The 12,177-nt window shown below is 40.4% G+C and overlaps 1 protein-coding gene across 4 annotated transcripts in view; it reads left to right on the forward strand.

Moving 5' to 3' along the window:
• The window catches only part of CDKAL1 (CDKAL1 threonylcarbamoyladenosine tRNA methylthiotransferase), a 232,390-nt gene that overhangs the window by 47,911 nt on the left and 172,302 nt on the right, over positions 1 to 12,177 (forward strand). The gene's annotated exons all lie outside the window — the stretch shown is intronic.

Genomic DNA, 12,177 nt, shown 5'->3' on the forward strand with positions numbered 1-12,177 from the left:
GCTGTCAGGTTCGGGGCCATCCGTACCTGAAGGGCTTCTTTCTCCTGCATGAAACTGTAGATTGTATTTTTGTGCTGCCTTGTGAGTAGGCATGAGTTTTGCCTGCTTGCCAGGCATGGGAGTCAACCTTTAGCCTTCACAACAAAAACCACTAATTGTGGCTTCAATTGTATTAATGTGGTCACATCAGCTTTGGGTCTACGTGTAGTTTCCCAAAATTTACACAACATTGAACTTAGCCTGTGCTACACTTTCTTCGTAACTGCTTCTAATGATGATTTATTTATTTGTTAAGCATACAGCTTCCCATCACACCTCCCAAGAAATGGCATGTTATGATTTTAGTAGAGCCTTGTTGATCTCTTGATTATTGGTAGATAGGAATGAGAATAGGTGGAATTTGACTCATGTGTCCAGTGTAAACTAAAAATGTTGCCTGTTAGGCAAAGATCTTGTCTTTATGTAAACTTCCATGTGATTGTTTTGTAATCAAAGTTTTAGTATAGTGCGCAGAATGGCATCTACTGAAACTGAGCATGACCTAACCTTATAATTATAGCTAAGCAGCTAGTGTGCTCAGAAGAATAAAGCAGAGGGTCATATTGGTGCTTTAGCTAGTAGATTAACAGAGATTCCTCCTCTACCTTTCATTGGGCTGGTTTGTTAGCAAGAATTAACTGTATTGAGCCTTGGGCTCGAGTCCTTCTTCTCTCTTGCTCCGCCCCCCCCCCCGACATAACTATGATGTGAGATATGAAAGCTTTCGCTTCTATTTTACATTAACCACAGTTTGCCATGTGTAGTAGTAATGAGCCCTTTCAAACCATAGGTATTGAAGCTGGCTTGTTTCAACTAGCCTTAGTTAATAGTCAGCACGGTTTAGGGTAGATGTGGTAAATCTGTGGCCTGCTAGCCTGGTGAAGCTTGCCGAACCCTTTCAAGCTGCCAACCAGCTTTCATCTCCCTCCGCATTGCATTGCTGGTATGGGAGGAGAGGTTCAGTTATATGATTCTATGTTGCAATGGGAAGGAAAACCCCTGAGAGAGATGCTTGTGGTGTATGCCCAGGTGAGTAAGTGTGTGAGAGAGAGCATGCTGTGTCTGTGTGTATGTCGGGTCTGCATATGTGGAGAGTGCATGTTTCTGCATATGTGGTATGTGTGGGTTGTATGTGGGGGTGCACATAGGTGAAAGTTCAGGAGAAATTTTGGTCATGACCATTGCAGGCAGGTGGCCCTCAGACTGAAAATGTTGTCCACTATTGGTTTAAAGTTCTGAATGTAGTCGTGTGTTTACTGTAGAATGAAGCACCGGCAACCTGGCAATGGTAGCTCTTATTTTGCCAAGAAAAACCTAGTTTACTAAACACCAGCTATTAATCTGCTGTTAGGCAAATAATAATTGGTGGGCTACTCAATTATCCTCGTAACAGAATCCTTATAAGTTTAGCTCCAGCTGTTGCAAGTGATAGCTTTTGACAATAATCTTTGTGTGCATTGAAGAAGAGAGGTGAAAATGAACTTTCCCTCAGTCATTTCAGCTTCTTTTTATGTCTTTATAAGAATGTGATGCTTATTGGGACTGAATTGTGCTCCACAGGATTATACAGTGACCTGTTTCTTGTGGAAAAGTGAATATACTTCCCTTGTGCTGAAACATCTGCACTGACATCCTGTTTGCCTCCAGGTGCAATTCAGAATGTTAGTTTGACATATAGAGCACAAGATAGCCTTGGGACTAGGATATCGAAAGGACCCTTTCCTCCTTTCCCAACTTGTTTGTTCACTCAGATCATAGTTTGAGGCCCTTCTCAGTCTACCACCACTTTCAAAGGTTAGGTGAGTGGTACTAGGGCCTTTTCCTGGACAGCAGCCTCTCTTAGGAACACCCTCAACAGGTATATTTCTTTAAAATATTTTTTCTCTTGGGGAAAAATGTTTTTCTCTTGGAAAACTTGAGGCAGTTTTATGTGTAAAATGCCATTATCAGTGCAAAAAAGCTGCTGCTATTTTGAGGGTCGAAGCTGCAGGAACTACCTTAAAAACCCCTCCTTTTCTCTTGATGGTGTGCAATTCTCATATAAAGCACATAATTTATAGAGTGCTTTAGAGGGTTCACAGTGCTTCATACATATTACAGTATTTTAAATTCTTACAATATTCTGTTAAGATAAATCAGTATTAGGGACTGAAGCTGAGAGTATCCTCCTTAAAGCACATAGTAAGTATATAGTAGACAGAGGTGAGATTCAACTTGAGGACTTCCTGAAATCTAATTTTGGCTGCAATCCTAACTGGTCTTATCTGGGAGGAAGCCCCTTTGAATTCAAAAGGTCTTAGTTTTGAGTAGACATAGTTAAGATTGTGCTGTTAGTCTCTGTGTTACCAGCTCTTATTATAATGTTTAAGGTGCAACTTGAATGACTTTTGGAAAGGAAAACAGAATCTGTGTTGCAGAATTATTCATGCTGTTTAATGTTTAACATCCTAAAAATCACTTGACTGTATTTCAAGAATAGAGCCTTTGAACTGTGATGTTGAGCTCTATTTTGAGGTTATGTTAATTGTTAATGTGTAAGAATGCAGGACAAAGGTTACCATATTTTGCAAAAGTGTCGCTGCAGAAACACTTGGTAGGAGGTGTGGCAGTCTGGGACCTTGTGTGTACATAAAAACGTTGGTAGTCGTTAGTTAATAAAATAAAATCACTAGTCCCTTTGTTCTCACATAGCTTTTTATTTTAAAAAATAACTTTCTTGGGTTTTATAAACAGGGATTGTAGGAATAATAAATGATACTAATAAATAGACAAAGTTTTCTATGCCATTTGTTGTTGGCTGTTGTTGGCACCCATCTGTCTTGAGAGGCAATGGAGTGTGTCTCCAGCGGTGAAGTCAGAACATTGTGTTAGCCGCACCAAAGTGTCCTCCTCAAGGCGCTAGCCTGTGCAGTGTGTATGGAGGTATTGGGCTGCCCATATGACAAGACAAGCCACACTGAAAGCCTCAAAGAAAAGCTGAGCAAGACTTTTGGCACCAGGTTGGCTGCAGGAGCTGCTGGAAGGCGGCATAGAAGGCACCATCCAACCATCTTAGGGACTCCACTCTGGATTTGTGTAGGGCTTACTCCTTAGCTGTTTCTTCTCCCGAAGATAGTCCACAAGGTAGCAGAGATTTAGGATCAGAGTTTTTCTTCTCCTTGATGGTCTACCTTCCCAGGTTGACCATCCCCATCTGTCCCTCATTCCCTCTACAGCACTTGCAGCAACTGCTTTGTTGATGTTGGACCCACTATGGGTCTTGTCCACTCAATCTGCCAGAGCTTGTCTTCTCATGCTGGGGAAGCCCCTAACACCTGGTTTAGCTGGCCAGTAGAATCCATTTACTGGGATGTGGCTGCTGTCACATACTGACAGCTTCTAGGAGCCACAGGTGATAGCTGAGTGCAGGGTGGGGACCAAAGGTGGACAAACTACCCCAGAAGGAGCACAGTGTGCTCCCCCACCAGAAGTACGAGTCTTCTTCTAATACCCCACACATCACAAAAATAGCTTAATAAATTGGCAGCAATAGCTACTACATATGGTTCATTATTAGTGGTCATTGTACAAGTTCTTGATTCATGGAGTATTTTAAATAAAAACAATAACAAAGGGGAAACAGGATAGAACAGAGTTAACAGATAACATTCAACATCGCTTAGCTAAAACGCCTAATCAGGAGTCATTTTCGCTGTGCTTAGATTAAGTACGAGTAATAGTCAATTTTTTCTCTTATGTTTCCAATGGAACAATATAAAATGCTGGTATATTAATGAACGTGGGAGGAGGCTTCAAAGTGAAGATAATAATTTATATTTAAATTTAGATCAACCAGATTGAGCCAAACACGGATGGCAGGGATTATTCATTTTCTGGAATACTGGCATATGTTATTAAATTCAACCACACCAGGGTAAAACCATCTTTCTTGATCTGTCCACATGTCAACTGTAGTTTATTTGTTAATATCTCAAGAAGAGCTGTTTCCCAAACTGTTTTGTACCAGTTGTCTATTGTAGTGCCAGAAAGGTCTTTCTAGGTCTTGTTATATTGCTTCTCCCTGCTTGTAATAAATGGCTTACTAATTCTTTATTATGTAAATCCTGATTGTTGTCTTGGCTGCATAGCTTTTGTGAGTCACTTATGGTTAGGGAGAAAAATACATATATCACAGCTCATATAAACATTCCCTGCCTGGTTACCTGGAGAAACCTCTTCCTTAATTAGTGACTTTAGAGGCCTTATTAGAGATTGCTATTACCCTGATAAAATCTAATGTATTTCTTGCCTTTGCAATATAGATACATAATGAAGCCTTCATCATACATATATTGTGGTCTCAGTTATCTGAGTTCTGGTACAGGCCCGGTGGAGTATTGACTGCCACCACCTTCTGAATATAGAATATTAAGACTCTACAGTACCTTGGCTAAAAGGCATAGAACAAGAATGTAGGGTGAAATACTGTATAGGTTATTTGGAATCCCCTTAGATTAAATCACATCAGCTGTACCTTAACCAAACATTTTGATGTTTGAAAATATACAGAATATGGTATTACAGTCAATTTAAATAAACAAGCAAAGTTTATTCTGGACTACTAACATAGGCAGGTTGCTGCAGCTCTACAGAATTCCCTCATGCTACCATTTGAATTGCTGGGCTTGGATGGGTAATCATAGTGACAGGAGCAGCTCCTATCTGGTCTGCTGAGGGGTCCCCTGGGAGTTTCTGGGCCCTCAGCCCTGCCCTGCCTGCTTCCTCCCTAGTGCTAGGCCTGTGTATTTGGCCTATGATTTCTTTGACAGAAATCTTTATCTTGTCAGTTACTTCCTTAATTACAGATGCAAGATATAAACCAGTAATGCACGAAACTTTGTCCATTATTGTGTGTTTTCGGGGGCTGATTTCCTGACATAGCAGGGAGACATAACCCACTGCCTCATAAAATTTAATTTTGTAAAAGAAATCCACTTTAAAAGTTCATAAAGCACAGTGAGGCTGTTCTGTATGTAATGATGTCACTGTAGCTCCCAGGCAGAGAACTCTGCTGATGGATGTGGCTATAAAAAGTGAAGCAGGTTAGCTTTTTGATTGCTTCACACTGTAAATCTATCTGACAGATTCATGCTGAGTTTTCCTATTAGATATTAGTTAAGCTTAAGTCTGATTTACTTGTTCAGATCATTGGCAGTTTTTCCTAATGGCATCAGTTCTGCTGAAGGCCAGATAAGAAAGCGGGAGCCCTGTCCCCAAGACGTGTTTAGTACAGTGGTACCTCGGTTTACGAACTTGATCCGTTCCTGAAGTCTGTTCTTAAACCAAGCCCGTTCTTAAACTGAGGCACACTTTCCCTAATGAGGCCTCCTGCTGCCGGTGCCCTTCCACCATTTGGCTTCCGTTCGTAGACTGAGGGAAAATTCGCAAACCAGAACACTACTTCCGGTTTTGCGGAGTTCATAAACCGAATCGTTCGTAAACAAACAGAACTGTTCATAAACCAAGGAACCACTGTACTTCTGTTGCAATTTGGTGAAATGAGCCAACCCTCTCTTTCACTGTCTACCTCTATACCTGCATGGTTCTGTATCTAAATGATTAATAGTAACAATGTATTTTGGAAAAGATACGGTTAGCATTGGTTTTAGGGAGGTCTGGCATTTGCCTGACCATGGCAGATGCTGACACCAGGTCTGGATATCTCCTTGGGGGGGAGGCCATAGTTCAGAGGCAGAAAACTTGCTTTGCCTTCTGCCAGTCAGAGTTGACAGTACTGTACTAGATGGACCAGTGGTCCAACAATATAAATCAGCTTCATGTGTTCCACTTCTGAATGTATGTTCAAGGGGAGAAGGAAGTGTGTGTGTGTGTGTGTGTGTGTGTGTGTGTGTGTGTGTGCGCACACACAAATCAATACAGTATCTGACATGAAGATGGAGATACTGGAATGAAAATAGGCATGTACATTCAAAACACAATTACATGTTTCACGTTTGAACCCCACCACTATTTTCACAACAGCTGGGTTTTTTTGCAAAGTGAGGCATCTCAGACATGTTTGCAGTTTCCCTCTGCAACTGCTAATCTACAACCTTCTTCCTTATGGAGGAAGGGGATGAAGTCCTGTTCTCAAGTCAGGTGTTCCAGCATTTCTCAAAGGAGTGTTATAGAAACCCTCTCCTTTCTAGGTGGCGAGTTCTGAAGTTGGTTATTGTTGCATTTGACGATTGTGGAATGCGGTATCATTTTCCTCACCCTCTCATACACACACTCACCGTTAATAAGACATGCTAGGTGGATTTGAGCAGGTCCTAGTAGATATTGTGTTGAATTCTCCATTAAGTATATGTTGGTCTCTGTCCTTACCTCTTTTTGTTAGGCAAAGAGCTCAAGAAATCATGTCAAACCTCTCCATGTGAGATAAATGGGAATGACTCAAAAGTTGCCATTGCAAGTCTCTCTCATTTCATTTGGAAAGGTATTCATTCTGTCAGTAAGAGTACACGAACAACAACTCAGTTATTCATCAGTTTATGCTTAATCGTGAAAAGCATGCTTTCGACAAAATATCACAAAATATCAGTCATGTCACTTGTTTCAAGACCCAGGAAAAATGTGAATTTCTGTTGCAAACAGCAAAAAGGTACTTAATTGCTTGCACATTAGGCTTTTAAAAGAAGGGGGTGGTTTGATATTGTCACAACACTATCTACTACCAAAAAAGGAGCAAGTGGGGGGGGTGTACAGATGATGATGTGATTGCTTTTAAAGAGTTTACCATACAGCTCTAAATACAGTGGTACCTCGGGTTACATACGCTTCAGGTTACAGACTCCACCAACCCAGAAATAGTACCTCAGGTTAAGAACTTTGCTTCAGGTTGAGAACAGAAATCATGCTCTGGCAGCGCAGCAGCTGCAGGAGGCCCCATTAGCTAAAGTGGTGCTTCAGGTTAAGAACAGTTTCAGGTTAAGAACAGACCTCCGGAACGAATTAAGTACTTAACCCAAGGTACCACTGTACAATGGTTCTTTTTGCTTCTGATTAGTCGTATAATAGTTGGTTTTGTCTAATGTCTGTAAGGCAGTTTTTATTCTTTTTAAACTGAAATGCTTATTTATTATTTGTTGTAGCCTGGCTGAAATAAGTATTAAAATAGTGCCAGGTCTTAATAAAACAGCCCCCTTAATTACTCTTCATCCTAAGATGAAGCTGTAGAGAAGAACAATATGGATTTATTACAGTTCCTTCTGATTCCTGCTTAGTAATTCTGAACTACAGGGGAGCTATACTAAATGGTTTTTTCCACTCTTTATGGTTTTAGATGCATTTTGTAACTGATAATACAGCTACTTTATAAGACTATTGTGACCTGTAGTTGATTGTATGCAAGGGAAGATGAGTTCTACATGAACGCTGAAGTGTTCAACCTGTGCATTCTCTTACGGCATAATTAGTATAAGTAATCTACTTGAAGTATTCTCTACTGGTGGTACCTCAGCTTTGCTTTTATGCTGTGACACTTTTTCTGGATCAATGTGACCTTGAGCTGATAATCTGAGATTTAAAAGTAGTGAAGATTTTGCACAAGGGCAACCAGCTGGGTGACCCTCAGGTTTCTTTAGCTGAAATGTGTGAAGTGTCCATGGAAACATTTGGGTGCAAGTTCCAGCTTTCCTCTCCAAAACATAAGGAATTTTTCTTCCATCCTGGTGTGCTCAGGCCAAATTCTACTTCTCAATCTGTCTTAATGAATAGAATAGAATAGAATAGAATAGAATAGAATAGAATAGAATAGAATAGGATAGAATAGAATAGAATAGAATAGAATAGAATAGAATAGAAATGTCTTTATTGTACTGTTGTGCAAACGTCCACTGACAGTTGCTTTAAGGTTGGTGGTTATACTACTACTACTACTACTACTACTACTAATAATAATAATAATAATAATAATTTATTTATATCCTAACCATCTGGCTGGGTTTCCCTGCCACTATGGGAGGTTCCCAGCAAAATATTTAAAATACAATAAAGAGATGATTGGCTTCCCTTCTTCATGTAGTGCATAGTTAAACTGTGGAACTCACTCCCACATGAGGCAGTGATGGCCACAAACTTGGATGGCTTTAAAAAAAGAGGACTAGATAAATCAGTGCAAGAGAGGGAGCAGTTTGGAGGCAGCAGTGCTTCTAACTACCAGTTCCCACAGGCATCTGATCTGCCTCTGTGAGAACAGGATTCTGAACTAGATGGGCCACTGGCCTGATCCAGCAGGCTCTTCTTATGCTCTTGAACTAACGATGTGCCTGATTTCTAGTTTAATGGGTTCATTATTTCCCTAGGAAACGGGGAGCTATTTTTCTTACGATTTTGTGCCAGGTATTTGAAATTTTAAAAACTTTTACAAATTACTCATAGTGCCACAAGGAACTCTGCATCCTCCCAGCATGACAGCAGCATTCCTTTGGAATATTTTTTAGAAAGTACACCAGCAGTAGCAGAGCTTCAAGCTCCAGTGGGGGTGGGGAGAGAGCAGGCAGGGGCGTGGCTGGTGCATGTCCCGGGGCCTTGGCACTCTGCCCGCAGGGGCATGGTATGCATCCTGGGGGCGTGGCATGCCACCTGCGGGGGCGTGGTGCCCAGCAGAGGGGCAGCCACGATGGCACCCCACCAGGATCGTGCCACCAGGGGCAGTGCGCTCCCCCCACACCCCTGTTCCTCTGCCAGTGTACACCAGTACCGTAACAGTGATTAAGTAAGATAAGCTTCAAACCCCCTGATCCCGATCCTCAAATATTCTCAGAAATTCAATCACGCCATCAAGTTTTTGTGGGTAACTTCACCTGTCCCATCCTAGCAAATGGCCAGGAAAAGAACCCCTTGACTTGATCCGTGTAGAACTACTTTGAGCTTTGAACTCTATTTTTGTTACTGCTCTCTGTTCTTTGTTTCCGATTATTTATGATATAAACTTTTGCACTCACATTGGTATTTGCTTAAAATCCTGTAAAAGTTCTGTTTAGGCAACCCTATTTAGGCATGTAGATGTTACATGTGTATTTTCTCTTTTAAGCTACTGTTGGTTTCCATCATCTTTTTAATTTTTTAAAATACTTGCTTTTAACTGTCTTTATCAAGAATGTTAATGTTTTGTTTTCTAATGTTTTCCATATTTGTAAACCATTTAGAGGGTGTGTGTTTTTTACAGCCTAGTAGTAAAATTTTGCCAAGTAAATAATAAATAAATATCCGTGTTTGCTAAAGTCTGTTACTGAAAGGTTAGGTTGTAGCTTCAGATTTTCCCTTCCCCATCTCCATAATATAATCTGGGCAATGTGGGGTGGGTAGCATGTAAGCCTTTTTTACTCTATATTTCAAGTAAGTGTGCCTCAAACCACCAAAGCCATTATTTTTACTCTTAAATCATTTTATTCTTTCATGAATATATATTAACAGTTGCAACCCTGGTATGGTTATTGCCAGCCCACTAGACGCTACTGGCTTTTATGGATTCTTCTTGAACCCCCCCCCCCCAAGTAAACAAGGTATTTGTAGCAAACACAATTCCATCTGTAGTGCACTATTGTCTCAAATAAATAGTGTTTCGAACCTCAGAAATAGTGTTGCAAATTTCCCCTAATTAGTTTTTTCCATGAATTAGTGCACAAGGTCTGTATGCACTGGCCCAGAACAAGTAGATTTGGTAACCAGTCAGTTTCAAAAGCAGTTTCGAAAGCAAAGAGTGGGGAAACGTTAATTAACAGAGAGGCTGTACCCTGTAGTCTGTTCAGAAGTCATCTATCAAATGCCATCATTATCTGATTTAGCAGGCTTCAAAATGTCTTTGTAGATGAAGCTATAGTTGGTCACATTATAACAATTCCCTTTGGAGTTTTTTTAATTCCTAAAACATTTAAAGATGTACAGGCTCGAGATTTCACTGTAGCATTACAGTGGTACCTCGGGTTACATACGCTTCAGGTTACATACGCTTCAGGTTACAGACTCCACTAACCCAGAAATAGTGCTTCAGGTTGAGAACTTTGCTTCAGGATGAGAACAGAAATCGTGCTCCAGCAACGCGACGGCAGCGGGAGGCCCCATTAGCTAAAGTGGTGCTTCAGGTTAAGAACAGTTTCAGGTTAAGTATGGACCTCCAGAACGAATTTAAGTATTTAACCCGAGGTACCACTGTATAATATTTAATCTTCAGTTATAAAGCCCCTAATGCAAGATTAGTTGTCAGTCTCTTGATGTATTTCTAATGTGACCCGCAGCACCGAACAAGTTGTTCTCTGCTGTTTTTAAGTAAATGTCTATATCTTACTTAGTAAACAGGCACTGTGAAACCTGTATATAGAGGAGCAGTATATACAAGATGTACCTTTGAGCAAGGAGCTTTGACGTATTTGGTACAAATGCTTCATGTTTCAGAATAAATGCATTGCAGACTGGCACATGGAATCAAATATTACCTTGAGGCTCCTTCTTTCAGTCAGCCACCCTTACCTAATCTTATGAATGAAACCTGAACCATCTGCTTGACAGATGGTGTGGGCAGGTAGGTAACCAAAGAAATTGTGTGTTTTTCTTGCAGATAAAGTTGTGCTTACCATATGCACTTTGTTTACCAAGTGCTAGTGAAGTCTTTAAAGAAAAGGCTTTATACCATCTGGATTAGAGAGCCATAATGGGAAGAGAGGCAGTTATGTCTGTACAAAGTGCCTTTCCTCAAACTGCTGTTTACTGGATCATTTATGACTAATTAACGGGCTGACTAATTCATATTGCTCAATAGTGGGTGGACCCTTCAACGCATAAAAGCAGATGTGAATGCTGCCTTTCCTCCCCCTTTGTTTAATCTACAAAACAATCAAATAGTTTAAAGAACTGAGCCCAAATCCTCACAAAACACTGAATATGCAATTACCCCAAACAGGACAATACGTGCATTGTATCGTATTACAGCTTTTAAATGTAACTTCAGATTTTCACTGAGTTGCACAATGGACTTTCTTCTCAGTATTTTTTTTTAAACACTTTCTTTGGATGGAAGTGCAGCAATCTGGCAAAATTTAAACTAGATAAAGATGGGGACCCATGAACAACTATTTAAACACATGTTTACATGTAAGCCTTGAGGGATAACTTTTTATTAAAAGAACTTCAAGAACAAGGGGTGTCTCCCGCCCAAGACAGGTGCAATGCTGTGAATAATTACAGTCCTGCAAAAAGATTAAATTAAATTTAAAAATAGCAGTTGTAGAGCAGCTGGCAGGCTTACCTGTGACAGGTATCTCTCTATATTGAAGGTAGGATATGTTCTGTGTATGTAGGTTACAGTTTGTGTAGACTTGTTCAGTATTTCAAAAACCAGCCTGCTTCAGAACTAGCAAATAGTTTTATGGGGGGAATATGGCATGTAACAATGATGAGGCATCTCAGTAATTACGGAGCCAGCTGGCTGTAACAAAACACCATTCTTTCTGGAAATTCAGACAAGAGCCCAGGAACCTTTTCTTATGCAGGCTGTTAATGCACAATCCAGTGCTACTGTCCTTGTCCATGCCACTACCACTCTGTCTCTGAGCAGGCATAGGAATGGGTAGCAGGGGCTGTTTTAGAGGTAATAGGAAAAAGTAGAGCTGAACACCTGGACTGTGCATCCTGTACATAGGATTCTACCTGCTTAGGTGCATATGTCAATGTAGGCAGATAACCCCTGATATATGATTACTAATAAACATTATTCTTGGAAGCTCATTGAAGGTTACAGTTTGTGTAGACTTGTTCAGTATTGTTTGGTATTGTTTGGCATTCATGGAAAGGTAGAACATATATACTTTAAATGAATAACATGCTAGAGTGAAAGCATGTGCTGTGTTTAGTAGTGAAGTGTTGCTGTATCTACATGTGGAGTAGAATCAAAACTGTATGCTAGAGTTTATTCCTTGTAGCAGCCACTTAGCACCATCTCTCCCATCACTGGCCCTCTGTCAAATAATCTGCAGTGATTCTCTCCTTTACCTGCACTGTTGTACATGAAAATATGTGGATGAGAGAGCTGTTGTAATCGGGAGTCTCCCTTTTCCTTCATTCTGTTGTTTATTTTATTATTTAAAGGGCTTATATACT

This window comes from Podarcis filfolensis, assembly GCF_964270895.1.
Source record: "Podarcis filfolensis genome assembly, chromosome: 7".
Lineage (NCBI taxonomy): Eukaryota > Metazoa > Chordata > Lepidosauria > Squamata > Lacertidae > Podarcis > Podarcis filfolensis.